Genomic DNA, 14,508 nt, shown 5'->3' with positions numbered 1-14,508 from the left:
TTTACGGAGTCAAAATAACAATCAAAATGGTCACATTGGAAGAACATGCCTAATGTTTGAGGAAAAAACTATAAGTGTATTCAAGTTGATTTTTGCTCATTATCTTGCCATCTATCAGTACTTTTAAGCCTTTGGATGAAAATCATTAATGGTTTCAACAAAGTAAGGGGTAGTATTTTGTCTGTTTCAAGAATAAACAAACCAGAACTAATTTTTTTTAATGAAGAGGAAAAACAAAACAGAATATTTGGCTTGACACAGCAAAGTCTCTGATTCTACAAAGTACTATAAAAGTATATCGTGTATAAGTGTAGCTTCAGCTACAGCAAGCAACAATTTCTGAGTGTCATTTGTTTCATATAGTTGACAGAATGTCTTCAGAGAATTCTTCAGTCAGCCAGTACAGAAGGTTGTTAAAAGTATGGCAGACATCCTGCTTGCTTTAAAGCTGTTTTCTACAGCCTGAAAGTAGACATTATTATATATTTTACTACTTAGGGAAATAATTTATTTGTGGTGATGTATTGTCATCTCTGCCTAAATTGTGTTTAAAGAAGACTAAAATTAAATTATTGCAAAACTAGTTTTAGGGCCTTAGCCAAATGGCAACATTTACTTTGGTTATAATTGTGTCAAGGGATACAAAGAATTTTTTAAGTGGACCAGAAAAAGTGCAGTGTTGTTTGAAGCCAAGTTTATTATTAAGTTTCTTTCATAAGAGGGGTTTGGTTGAGAGAGACCAAATCAAGCTAATTCAAATACAGAGGAATTAATGAAAGGAGAGAGGGAAACCATAGCTGAGCTTTTCCATGATCCAGAACTGGGACCAGAGTGGTGTCAGGGACCCGCAGCTACTCCCAGTAACAATTCTTTCAATTCAAACTTGTTTGGTTGCTAAGAGCAGAACTCACTTGAAGTAAGTATAAAAAGAAAAAAAAAAGTTTTTATATACCCTTCTTGGGTTGTTTCACCCAGTCTCATGACTTTAAAACCTCTGCTAATGACTTCTTCATTGCTCACTTAATTGGTGAGTCTCTGATCACTCCTCATAGAACTGCAATCAAATCCAATTAACCATTCCTTTTTCCATTGCTCCTCTTACCATGTTATATTTATATATATGTGAAATTTGTTTTCTTCTTCCTTGTCTGCCTCCATTCCTTTTCCCATTCAAATACAGCTCCTGAGAGTACAGATTGTATGTCCATTGCTTTACGTCTTAGCATAAAGAGTAGTGCATAACAGAAGGTAGGAGCTCAACTTTTTTTTTTTTTTTTTGGAAGATGAATAAACTGAAAGCATAAAAAGTTCTATCAGAATAGTTGCTAAAATAATAAGGTCATGAGACTCAGTTAGCTGTCATGCTATGGCAGCCCATGGAAGCAGATTGAAATCTAAGCCTTTCAAATGCCTCATGCTTACAAAATCAAAACCTGATGACTGCCAATTTGTAACAGCCAATGAGGATGTAAGTTACAGCGAATCAGCTCCGTCCTTACTTTGCTTCTCCTTCTTTATAAAAGTCTCTCCAAGTTCCTGGGGGTGGAGCCCTAACTACTTCCTGTTTGCTGCCCTAATGAAATTGAATTTTGATCAAATAAAATCTTATCTTTTAACAACAGCAAAGTGCAGAGAATTCAATTGGGTGGCATGAGAATTGAAAAGTTATGAAAAAATTGCACTTAATTTTCTCCCTCGGTCCACGTGTTGTCCCCTGCTCCGCTGCTCTCTGCCCAGACTTCATACTCCTGCCTCTGTCTACACAGCGGGGTTTCTGCACATAACCACTGGCTGCTCAAAGAAGCTCCACTGCCGAATCTAGATGAACCTTTAAATCCCCACCATCTACCCCACCCCCGATTACTGTAAGCTCCTGGCTCTTTGCATCAAGTTAATCTAGAAACAGGTTTTTCTTATGGTCATGTATGGATGTAAGAGTTGGACTGTGAAGAAGGCTGAGCACCGAAGAATTGATGCTTTTGAACTGTGGTGTTGGAGAAGACTCTTGAGAGTCCCTTGGACTGCAAGGAGATCCAACCAGTCCATTCTGAAGGAGATCAGCCCTGGGATTTCTTTGGAAGGAATGATGCTAAAGCTGAAACTCCAGTACTTTGGCCACCTCATGCAAAGAGTTGACTCATTGGAAAAGACTCTGATGCTGGGAGGGATTGGGGGCAGGAAGAGAAGGGGACGACAGAGGATGAGATGGCTGGATGGCATCACTGACTCGATGGATGTGAGTCTGAGTGAACTCTGGGAGTTGGTGATGGACAGGGAGGCCTGGTGTGCTGTGATTCATGGGGTCGCACAGAGTCAGACACAACTGAGCGACTGAACTGACTAAACTGAATCTAGAAACAAACCTGGTAAATCATTCTTCGAGAGCGGATGGGTTTCTTCTCAGAGGTCCAGACTTTAGCACGTTTCTTCTACCCAGAGCCTCATGAGTTACATCTGACCACCTAGATTCTCCCTTTGGCTGGTGCGGTTTGGAGGACACTGGTTAGAGAAGCTGCTTTTCTCAACTTTGCAAAAATACTAGCATTATCTGCCTTCTACTCTGTGGGGAATCCCATTTTTCATTGCTTCATTTAAAAACTGCTTAAGCATCAACTAGGCATCGCCCTGGCTCTGCAGGCTGGCAGCCCAGCGGAAAGCAAGATGACATTTCAGCCTCCCTGAAGTCTTTTCAGGAAGTACGCCATAGCACCCTGTTCTTGCACCTCTCAAAATATTTCCTAAGCATAGATTTTTTTTTTTTAAGACATTTTCACACTGACTTGCCTTAATTTATTTTGTAGCAGTGGCTGTCATCTGGCCCTTTTACTGGGAGGATGCAATTCTTTCTATCTTAGTATTTGGGAGCAAAACTTCAGCAAGGCAAGTAAATGGGTTGCTTTCAGATGTCAAGAGGTATGATAAACTCCATTTGATACCTGACTACTTACTGTTAATCAGATGTGCCCATAATATGCAAATCTGGCATACAGATAGGCTTAGCCCTCAGGCTTGAAGGACTGCCCCTCATGCTTTTATAAAGGATTTGAGATGTGTGGGCATGCTCAGTCATTCTGACTCTTTGTGGCCCCATGGACTGTAGTCCGCCAGGCTCCTCTGTCCGTGGGATTTCCCAGGTAAGAATAATGGAGTGGGTTGCCATTTTCGCCTCCAGGGGATCTTCCCAATCCAGCAATCAAAACCATATCTCCTGCATTGGCAGGTGGCTTCTTTACCACCGAGCCACTTGGGAAGCCCTTGCAAGAGACACACTGTTTGATTTTCTATTTCACATCACAGTCTCAAGCTCCCGCTGACCATTTGTGTTTACTTGTTCCATTTTAGTGCTTCTTACAGCCCCAGGTATCTAATGCTCATTCATTATTCTGACATCACTTTTATTTTGCCTTTTAAAATACCCTTCCCAACCCTTGCTACTGTTCATATCAGAGGACCTTTAACTTGTTGCTAGAGGAAAAGTATATTCTTGAGCATCCTGACTCCTTCTTGAGAGTTTCCTCAATGAAACCTTAGTTACTGTGAAGAGTAACTAGGTGTGTGGGATGTGTTTGTATAAAGTATGCACAGCTGTTAGGGGAAGCGCACGGACTGAAACCGCCCACCCTGGTCAGGCACCATAGTTCCTATTTGCAGGAGTTGTTTTATGACAGGAGGTCCTGGTAAGGAACATAGAGCTAATTAGCCACCACCAACCAGAAGAGTTTGGGAAAGGTCAAAAGGAGACACCACGTGTCTGCCCACCCCCAGAATCCTCCTCTCTGGCATCCATCTTGGCTGAACAAGGCATTCACCACCAGGAAGGACTCTGAGTCAGAAAGATTGGTTAAAGACAACCCGGAAACTAATCCCATCACCATAAAACCTGAGACTGCCAGCCACATGGCAGAGCTGTTCTCCTGGGTTCCTTTACCCTCCTGCTCTCCACCTGGGCGCCCTTCTCCAATAAAATCTCTTGCTTTGTCAGCACATGTGTCTTCTCGGACAATTCATTTCCGAGTGTTACACAAGAGCCCAGTTTCAGGCCCTGAAAGGGTCCCTCTTCCTGCAACACAGCCACAGAAGGGGTTGTCAGATGAGACGGTGGTGACCAGTAGTGAACAAATAAAGGAAATTTTCTCCTGTTTAAGAGTTTCTAGAACTTTTCTGTATCTTGCAATTCTTTTTTTTTTATGCTTATTTAAGTTAAAATATTTCAGTTCCGTTCAGTCACTCAGTCGTATCCGACTCTTTGCAACCCCATGAATCGCAGCACGCCAGGCCTCCCTGTCCATCACCAGCTCCCAGAGTTCACCCAAACTCATGTCCATTGAGTTGATGATGCCATCCAGCCATCTCATCCTCTGTCATCCCCTTCTCCTCCTGCCCCCAATCCCTCCCAGCATCAGGGTCTTTTCCAATGATTCAACCCTTTGCATGAGGTGGCCAAAGTATTGGAGTTTCAGCCTCAGCATCAGTCCTTCCAATGAACACCCAGGACTGATCTTCTTTAGGATGGACTGGTTGGATCTTCTTAAAGTCCAAGGGACTCTCAAGAGTCTTCTCCAACACCGCAGTTCAAAAGCATCAATTCTTCGGCGCTCAGCCTTCTTCACAGTCCAATTCTCACATCCATACATGACCACTGGAAAAACCGTAGCCTTGACTAGATGGACCTTTGTTACCAAAGTAACGTCTCTGCTTTTTAATATGCTGCCTAGGCTGGTCATAACTTTCCTTCCAAGGAGTAAGCATCTTTTAATTTCATGGCTGCAATCACCATCTGCAGTGATTTTGGAGCCCCCCAAAATAAACTCTGACACTGTTTCCACTGTTTCCTCATCTATTTGCCACGAAGTGATGGGACCAGATGCCATGATCTTAGTTCAAGTATGATTTAAAAGTACATTGATGCATATTAAAATCTCTAATAAGAGTTTAAGCAAAAGTTTTGGATTGGGTAGTGCCAAACAACAAAGGTCCATCTAGTCAAGGCTATGGTTTTTCCAGTGGTCATGTACAGATGTGAGAGTTGGACTATAATGAAAGCTGAGCACCAGAGAATTGATGCTTTTGAACTGTGGTGTTGGAGAAGACTCTTGAGAGTCCCCTTGGACTGCAAGCAGATCCAACCAGGCAATCCTCAAGGAAATCAGTCCTGAATATTCACTGGAAGGACTGAGACTGATACTGAAGCTCCAAATACCTTGACCACCTGATATTAAGAACTGACTCATTGGGCAAGACCCTGATGCTGGGAAAGATTGAAGGCGGGAGGAGAAGGAGAAGACAGAGGATGAGATGGTTGGATGGCATCACCTATCGGTGGACATGAGTTTGAGTAAGCTCCGGGAGTTGGTGATGGACAGGGAAGCCTGGCGTGTTCCAGTCAAGTGAACTTAACTGAGTGCCAAACTTGAAGTGGTTAAGATCTCTACCAATAAGAGCTCAGAGTCAGACTTCCTTAGAGAAATGGGGGAAACAAAGTAAAGTTGCTGTTGACTGGCTGGAGCTGAAAGCCTAGTTGGCGCTTCCTGATTGGTTGTCCTTAGGTTTCGTTTCTGTGCTGCTGCTGCTAAGTTGCATCAGTCCTGTCCGACTCTGTGCGACCCCATAGACAGCAGCCCACCTGGCTCCACCGTCCCTGGGATTCTCCAGGCAAGAACACTGGAGTGGGTTGCCATTTCCTTCTCCAGTGCGTGAAAGTGAAAAGTGAAAGTGAAGTTGGTCAGTCCTGTCTGACTCTTCGCGACCCCATGGACTGCAGCCCACCAGGCTCCTCCGTCTATGGAGTTTTCCAGGCAAGAGTACTGGAGTGGGTGCCATCGCCTTCTCCGTCAGTTCTGTGAGCTTGAGGCATTTACAGGCTGAGATTTTGGTTTTCCTCTGTGGGTTGTAAGGACTTTAGAACCATCTCAACCTGATGGCCTCCTGATTAACTTAACATATAGAAGACGACTGTGTGCCAATAAAACCTGATGCAACGAATATTATTGTTTTGTATTACCATACTTTAAGATACATTTAAAAGTCCTCTGTGAAAGTAAATGATGCTTTTGCATTTTGTTTTCAATTTTTGCATTATAGGTTACTTACTCTGATATTATGAAACCATTTTTTTGCCTGTTAAATATTTGTATTAAATGTTTAATGTGTTATTATATGTGTTATATATATATACCACAAATATTATATGTGTTAAATATTTGTACATTATTTCCATCCTTTTAAACTTTTTGGACAACTATGTTTTAGATACATATCTGATTAAGAGGATTTGTATGACTTTATAATTTTATTCAATCTGAGATTTATTTATTATTCCTGGGGTGTATGGGAGTTTTTTAAAGAATATTTTAATTTTATTGGATTGTAATTAATTTACAGTGTTGTGTTTCAGGTGTACAGTGCGGTGACTGTTTTACATGTGTGTGTGTGTGTATACACCTTTATTCCTTTTAAGAGTCTCTTCTCATATAGGTTATCACAGAATACTGACTAGAGTTCCTTGTGCTATACAGTAGATCTTTGTTGATTACCTAGCTTATGTATAGTAGTATATGTATGTTAATCCCAAGCTTCTGATTCCCCCCCCACCCCACCCCCAGTCCCATGTTTCTTCTTCAGTAACCACAAGGTTGTTTTCAATATTTATAAGTTTTTTTCTGTTTTGTAAATAAGTTCATTTGTATCTTTCAAAAAAACAATTAGGTTTCACATATAAGTGATAGCATATGATATTTATTGATATCTTTGACATACTAAACTTAGTATGATAAGCTTTAAGTTCATGCATGTGGCTGCAAATGGTATTTCATTCTTCTTTATGACTTAGTAATATTCCATTGTATATATGTACCATATCTTCATTTATTTTTATTTAAAAAAATTTTTATTGGAGTATAGTTGCTTTACAGTGTATTAGGTTCTACTGTATAGCAGAGAATTAGCCATACGTGTACATATTTATTCCCTCTCTTTTGGAGTTTTCTTCCCATTTAGGTCATCGGAACACTGCGTAGAGTTTCCTATGTTCTATAGTAGATTCTCATTAGGTATTTATTTTGCACATAGTATCAATAGTGTATATATGTCATTGGGAGAGTGTGGGAGGGTTGTAGTCCAAGAAGGAGAAGATACATATATACATATAACTAATTTACTTCCTATAGAAACTAACATAACATTGTAAAACAACTATTTCTGTTATTTAGTTGCTAACTTGTGTTCAGCTCTTTTGCAACTGCATGGACTGTAGCCTGCAAGGCTCCTCTGTCTATGGGATTCTCTAGGCAAGAATACTGGAGTGGGTTGCCATTTCCTTCTCCAGAGGATCTTCCAAACCCAGGGATCGAACTTGCATCTCCTGCATTGGCAGGTGGATTCTTTACCACTGAGCCACCAGGGAAGCCCAAAGCAATTCTACCCCATTATTAACAATGGGACACTGACCTATGATGTAGGATTCAGCATTGTGCAAAGGTATCTCCTGAAATCCAGACACAGCTGTGCCTAACCTAACAAAGTAAAGATGTCAGAATTTCCTTTGTGTAGAATTAGAGAAAGGATAAGGGAACTCAAGCTGTTGTGTATATATAACAATGGATATATCGGCAGCAGCCAAAGCAACCATCACTTGACTGTGCTCTACAGGAGCAAGGAATTTGCATCACAGCTGAGGAGCTCAGAGTTGGGGGACCATAATGTCCAGAGGGAGACATTACCCCATTCCTCAAGGTTGCTCACCGGAACACCAAGCCCTAGAAACCATCTTCCAGGGGGAAGATGGTCAGGACCATGCCCTCTGGGCATGCCCAGCAAGGGAGAGGAAGCACAGGGAGGCCCTGCGGCAGACCGCTGCTCTCATCATTGTGGTAGCCACATCACAGATGCCGTGTCAGACGTGCTGGTGTTTTAACAGAACGCATCAACACAGCTGCTGGCACTCTGTATGTGGCCTTTTATCTGGCAGCTGCTTTCTTCTTGCTAACCATTATCGGGGAGGATTAAGAAGACTTTGCCTCTGAGTAGTGAGCGCAGCAGCACACATTCCCCGTTGCCCCAGAGCTGTGCTCCTGGTCCTTTCATCCTGCGGTACACAGGGACCTCGGTCAGGTTGACGCTCTAAAGGACACCATGCTAGTTGACTCTCTGGATGACATTATGCTGATTAGACCTGGTGATCAGGAAGTTACAAGGATTCGAAACCTTCTGTCAAAGCACATGTCCCAAGAAGTAGGCGTGAACTCGGGGAACATTCAGCAGAATGCCATATCAATCAAATGTATAGTGAAAGTGACAGGGTCTCCGTCATGCTGGGACGTTCCCCTCCAAGATAAAGAGGAAGTAACTGCACCATGCAACTCCTGCTAGGAAGACAGAGATGAGCAGTTGAGAACTCTGGATTTTGGAGGCCACACATGTTTCACTTCAGAGTATGTCCATGAGAGGGACTTTTCCAGCTGTTGACACTTGCCGCCTCCTTTCTTTCTGTTCCCAGCCCTTCCTTGTCCTCTCCTCCCCACCCACTTTGCACTTCTGCAGCCCTCTCTTCCTTTTTTCCTGAGCCTCTGCCTATTTTCTATTCCACAGCAGTTGCAAGGAGTCTATATTCATTTTTTTCTGAGCTTAAACTGCTGTTAAGTGAGAAGCATACTTTCATGCAAACCATTTTTCAAATCCGCTTAATCAAATGTGAAATTCATCTTTCCAACATATACTATACACTGAAGAGTGACTATTGGAATGACACTGTTAATTTGGTAACTGGGTTAAATATTTTGATAACTTGTTAAATGTTAGTATTTACTGAAAGAGAATGCTAAGGCAGGGTAAGAGTGCTTTTCTAAATGGACACTGGCTCCACTATTTGACTTTTATTAAGATTCTGGTGTTCAGTTTGTTCTTTTTTACTCAGATTTTAAACCTTAGGAAGGAAAAGTTTTTGGTCTTAACACACATAGCCAATGAATATTAGCTAAGTGTTATGCTGGTGTGTCCAAGAAGTTAAAAATGATATAGAAAGAAAATATTAAAGGTATCCTGAAGGATGAAAATGTGAAATTCTTAAGATTTATCAAACAGGAAGGCTGGATCACACAGGGAATGAACAGCTAAAGAGTCAAGTATTACACAGCTAACTGGGCAGACTCTCTGATATTTTTGATGTTCTTCCACTTACAAGCTGACAGTTTAAACAAATACAAATGTGACTGCTTGTTTTTCTTTCTTCTTCTTCTTTTTTTTTTTTTTTTTTGGTGAAGTGCATTGCAGTCTGTGTTTGCACTTTAGGGTGGTCGTCTTTCTGTACTTTAGTACAATTCACCATGCTCCTTTATCTGCTCACAGCCTGGTTGGGGTTTATCCTCTGATGATCAGTTCATACAGTTCATACTGTTCACACTGGAGAAGGGAATGGCAAACCACTTCAATATTCTTGCCTTGAGGCCCTCATGAACAGTATGAAAAGGCAAAAAGATAGGGCACTGAAAGATGAACTCCCCAGGTTGATAGATGCCCAATATGCTACTGGAGTTCAGTGGAGAAATAACTCCAGAAAGAATGAAGAGATGGAGCCAAAGCAAAAACAACACCCAGTTGTGGATGTGACTGGTGGTGGAGGTAGAAGTCCAATGCTGTAAAGAGCAATATTGCATAGGAACATGGAATGTTAGGTCCATGAATCAAGGCAAATTGGAAGTGGTCAAACAGGAGATGGCAAGAGTGAATGTCAACATTTTAGGAATCAGTGAAGTAAAACGGACTGGAATCAGTGAATTTAATTCAGGTGACCATTATATATACTACTGTGGGCAAGAATCCCTTCGAAGAATTGGAGTAGCCATCATGATCAATGAAAGAGTCCAAAATGCAGTACTTGGATGCAGTCTCAAAAACGACAGAATGATCTCTGTTCGTTACCAAGGCAAACTATTCAATAACACGGTAATCCAAGTCTATGCCCCAACCAGTAATGCTGAAGAAGCTGAAGTTTGTCAGTTCTATGAAGACCTCCAAGACCTTTTAGAACTAAGACCCCCAAAAGATGTCCTTTTCATTATAGGGAACTGGGAAGCAAAAGTAGGAAGTCAAGAAATAACAGGAGTAACAGGCAAATTTGACCTTGGAATACAGATTTAAACAGGACAAAGGCTCATAGAGTTTTGCCAAGAGAATGCACTAGTCATAGCAAACACCCTCTTCCAACAACACAGGAGAAGACTCTACACATGGACATCACCAGATGGCCAACACCAAAATCAGATTGATAATATTCTTTGCAGCTAAAGATGGAAAAGCTCTATACAGTCAGCAAAAACAAGACTGGGAGCTGACTGTGGCTCAGACCATGAACTCCTTATTGCCAAATTCAGACTTAAATTGAAGAAAATAGGGAAAACCACTAGACCATTCAGGTATGACCTAAATCAAATCCCTTGTGACTATACAGTGGAAGTGAGAAATAGATTTAAGGGACTAGATCTGATAGATAGAGTGCCTGATGAACTACTGATGGCAGTTTGTGACACTCTACAGGAGGCAGGAGTCAAGACCATCCCCAAGAAGAAGAAATGTAAAAAAGCAAAATGGCTGTCTGAGGAGGCCTTACACATAGCTGTGAAAAGAAGAGAAGCAAAAAACAAAGGAGAAAAGGAAAGATATACCCATTTGAATGCAGAGTTCCAAAGAACAGCAAGGAGAGATAAGAAAGCCTTCCTTAGTGATCAGTGCAAAGCAATAGAGGAAAACAACAGAATGGGAAAGACTAGAGATCTCTTCAAGAAAATTAGAGATACCAAGGGAACATTTCATGCAAAGATGGGCTCGATAAAGGACAGAAATGGTATGGACCTAACAGAAGCAGAAGATATTAAGAAGAGGTGGCAAGAATACACAGAAGAACTATACAAAAAAGATCTTCATGACCCAGATGATCACAATGGTGTGATCACTCACCTAGAGCCAGACATCCTGGAATGCGAACTCAAGTAGACCTTAGGAAGCATCACTATGAACAAAGCCAGTGGAGGTGATGGAATTCCAGTTGAGCTATTTCAAATCCTGAAAGATGATGCTGTGAAAGTGCTGCACTCAATATGCCAGCAAATTTGGAAAACTCACCAGTGGGCAAGAGACTGGAAAAGGTCAGTTTTCATTCCAGTCCCTAAGAAAGGCAGTGCCAAAGAATGTTCAAACTACTGCACAATTGCATTCATCTCACACGCTAGTAAAGTAATGCTCAAAATCCTCCAAGCCAGGCTTCAGCAATATGTGAACCGTGAACTTCCAGATGTTCAAGCTGGTTTTAGAAAAGGCAGAGAAACCAGAGATCAAATTTCCAACATCTGCTGGATTATCAGAAAAACAAGAACGTTCCAGGAAAACATCTATTTCTGCTTTATTGACTATGCCAAAGCCTTTGACTGTGTTGATTTAAACAAACTGTGGAAAATTCTGAAAGAGATGGGAATACCAGACCACCTGACCTGCCTCTTGAGAAATTTGCATGCAGGTCAGAAAGCAACAGTTAGAACTGGACATGGAACAACATACTGGTTCCAAATAGGAAAAGGAAAATGTCAAGGCTGTATATTATCATCATGCTTATTTAACTAATAAGCAGAGTACATCATGAGAAACGCTGGGCTGGATGAAGCAGAAGCTGGAATATAGATTCCCAGGAGAAATATCAATAACCTCAGATATGCAAATGACACCACCCTTATAGCAGAAAGTAAAGAAGAACTAAAAAGCCTCTTGATGAAAGTGAAAGAGGAGAGGGAAAAAGTTGGCTTAAAGCTCAACATTCAGAAAAAAAGATCATGGCATCCGGTCCCTTCACTTCATGGCAAATAGATGGGGAAACAGTGGAAACAGAGACTTTATTTTTTTGTGCTCCAAAATCACTACAAATGGTGACTGCAGCCATGAAATTAAAAGATGCTTACTCCTTGGAAGAAAAGTTATGACCAACCTGGATAGCATATTGAAAAGCAGAGGTATTACTTTGTCAACAAAGGTCCATCTAGTCAAAGCTATCGTTTCTCCAGTAGTCATGTATGGATGTGAGAGTTGGAGTATAAAAAAAGCTGAGCACCGAAGAATTGATGCTTTTGAACTGTGGTGTTAGAGAAGACTCTTGAGCATCCCTTGGACAGCAAGGAGATCCAAGCAGTCCATCCTAAAGGAAATCAGTCCTGAATATTCTTTGGAAGGACTGATGCTGAAGCTGAAATGCCAGTTATTTGGTTACCTGATGAGAAGAGCTGACTCATTTGAAAAGACTCTGATGCCTGGAAAGATTGAAGGTGGGAGGAGAAGGGGATGACAGAGGATGTGATGGTTGGATGGCATCACCGACTCAATGGACATGAGTTTGAGTAAGCTCCGGGAGTTGGTGATGGAAAGGGAAGCCTGGAATGCTGCAGTCCATGGGGTCACAAAGAGTTGTTCAGGACTGAGCAACTGAACTGAACTGATCAATTGCCTTGCCTGTAATGATGCTAGGATAAAGTGTCTCTCTCTGCAAAGGAAAAAAAAGAATAGCTGTGTGATACTTTTATTGGACTATCAGAGGCTTTGAAGTTTCACATAGGGCCTGAAGCAAGAAAGAGGGAGAATGAATACGATATTCAGTTCAAGCTGTGATTGAAGGTGTTTAGAGAGAAGGCTGTGTGATTGGGGAGGCCCTGGAGATCCCTGTGACATTCCTCAGTGTGTGAGTCACCGCACACTCCCCTGGAATTCTGAAGTAAAGCCATACCCTCCGTTGGACACAATAGCCCTCTGTTTCAGACAAAATAATCTGAACGTGCTGCTGGCCACTAGTGGACCTGCAGTTCCTGCCAGTGTTCCCAGAAAAGAAGAGTGAAACATGTTACATGTGACGATCAGTCTGATAAGAAGTGTGCAGAATTTGAGAACCTTTTTAGACAATAGGAAGACGTCAACCCTGGTTAAAGAGAAATACTCATGGTGCTGAATAAAACGTTTGGGTTTTATTTAGATGATTAAACCATTGGGTCATATGGTTGATGATCCTTCAGGATTGCAGGAGGTGTTGGAATATCACTTAGCTGTCAGTAGAGAGCCATCAGACATTTTCAGCATCGAAGAAAGATGAGGAGAATCTGTTTCTGATGCACAGACTCTATTATCAACACAAAGATGCTTCTGTTCTTTCAGTGTGAAAGTTTTCATAAATTGTGTATAGATTTTAGAAAAAAAATACATCTCTATTGAAAACTTGCTTCAAAATAAGCAAGTAGACCTTCCTCTCAAATTCAACCATTTAACTGTTCTGCTTTTTAAATTAGCTTAGATTTTGTTTCATATAACAGAATATATGGTTTCTAGGAAAATAATACATATTTAACTGTCCTGCTCTTTAAATTAGCATAGATTTTGTTTCATATAACAATATATGGCATCTAGGAAAATAAACAATATATAATTTAGAAAAGAGAAGTAGCATTTAATTCACAAACTAACTGAATATATTATCAGACAAGAGAAATTCTAGCTGATGATTTTTCATCTTCACTGTCTTGCTTAGTTCTGTATTCTTTTATTTTTGTCATGGATCCTGTTTCTAGGGCGATATGAAGGCTATTGCTTGAAACACAGACTGAACTTGATACACATGTTCCATTCCTTTGAGATTGATTTTTCACTGTCTCCAGAAGTAAGACAGGAGTTGAAATGTTTTTATTACTTTGGGTAGGTTAAAGCTGTTTTACTCAATATATATGATCTAGAGAACAGAGTTGAGGTTCTTACTAGCCTGGATAGGACACAGAATAACCCAGGCAAGGCGTGATTATTTCTTCTGTGCAGTGCGGAAGTCTGATATTCATATGTAATGAGCCATTTGTCTAAGTGCATCTTAATGGTAGAATCAAGCCGGATCCCAGTTGACAGTGGGTTCTGCTAAATGAAGCTTCCAGTCTTCCTGTTCTTGTAACATGTGGGAATGTTAGAGAAAAGAAATGGCTTTAAGTACAATTAGGGCTTTTCTGGCAGAGGAAAAGCATTAAGATAACCGAAGTTTTATTTTCAAAGGAATTATTTTTCTCATTTAAAAATATTCCACTTTAAAAAAAAAAATTCCAATTTTCCCTCAACAACAAATTAAACCAACATGTTCCTTTCTTTGAATTTTATCTTTAATGTTTAAAATGAAGGTAAAAGGTCATAAAATTAGCCAGAAAGGATGTTTAATACAAAATTCTGGCTTTGAAGACAGGTGCTCAAATTCCAGCCTTGTTAATTCTTAACCACAGTTTTTTTCCTCCTAACCTTTACTTTTTCCTGTGATGAGTATTAGCTGGAAATAAAGATAAGCTAATTTCATCCTTTATACTATTTCAAGAACAGAGGGGAAAATCTGGAACAGACAAAGGGCCTAAGGATTTTTCACATAATGAACTTCAACATTTCAAAACTGTAAATGATTTTCCTGAAAATAGAAAAGAAAGCCAGAGTTTACTTCAATAATTATTGATAACATTTGGA

At 40.7% G+C, this 14,508-nt stretch overlaps 1 protein-coding gene across 27 annotated transcripts in view; it reads left to right on the top strand.

The window, feature by feature from the left end:
* LOC129636178 (uncharacterized) overlaps positions 1-14,508 on the top strand; it is a 431,707-nt gene that overhangs the window by 145,672 nt on the left and 271,527 nt on the right. The window lies entirely within an intron of this gene.

Source organism: Bubalus kerabau, chromosome 21 (assembly GCF_029407905.1).
Source record: "Bubalus kerabau isolate K-KA32 ecotype Philippines breed swamp buffalo chromosome 21, PCC_UOA_SB_1v2, whole genome shotgun sequence".
NCBI lineage: Eukaryota > Metazoa > Chordata > Mammalia > Artiodactyla > Bovidae > Bubalus > Bubalus kerabau.
This window is presented reverse-complemented; position numbering and strand designations above follow the sequence as displayed.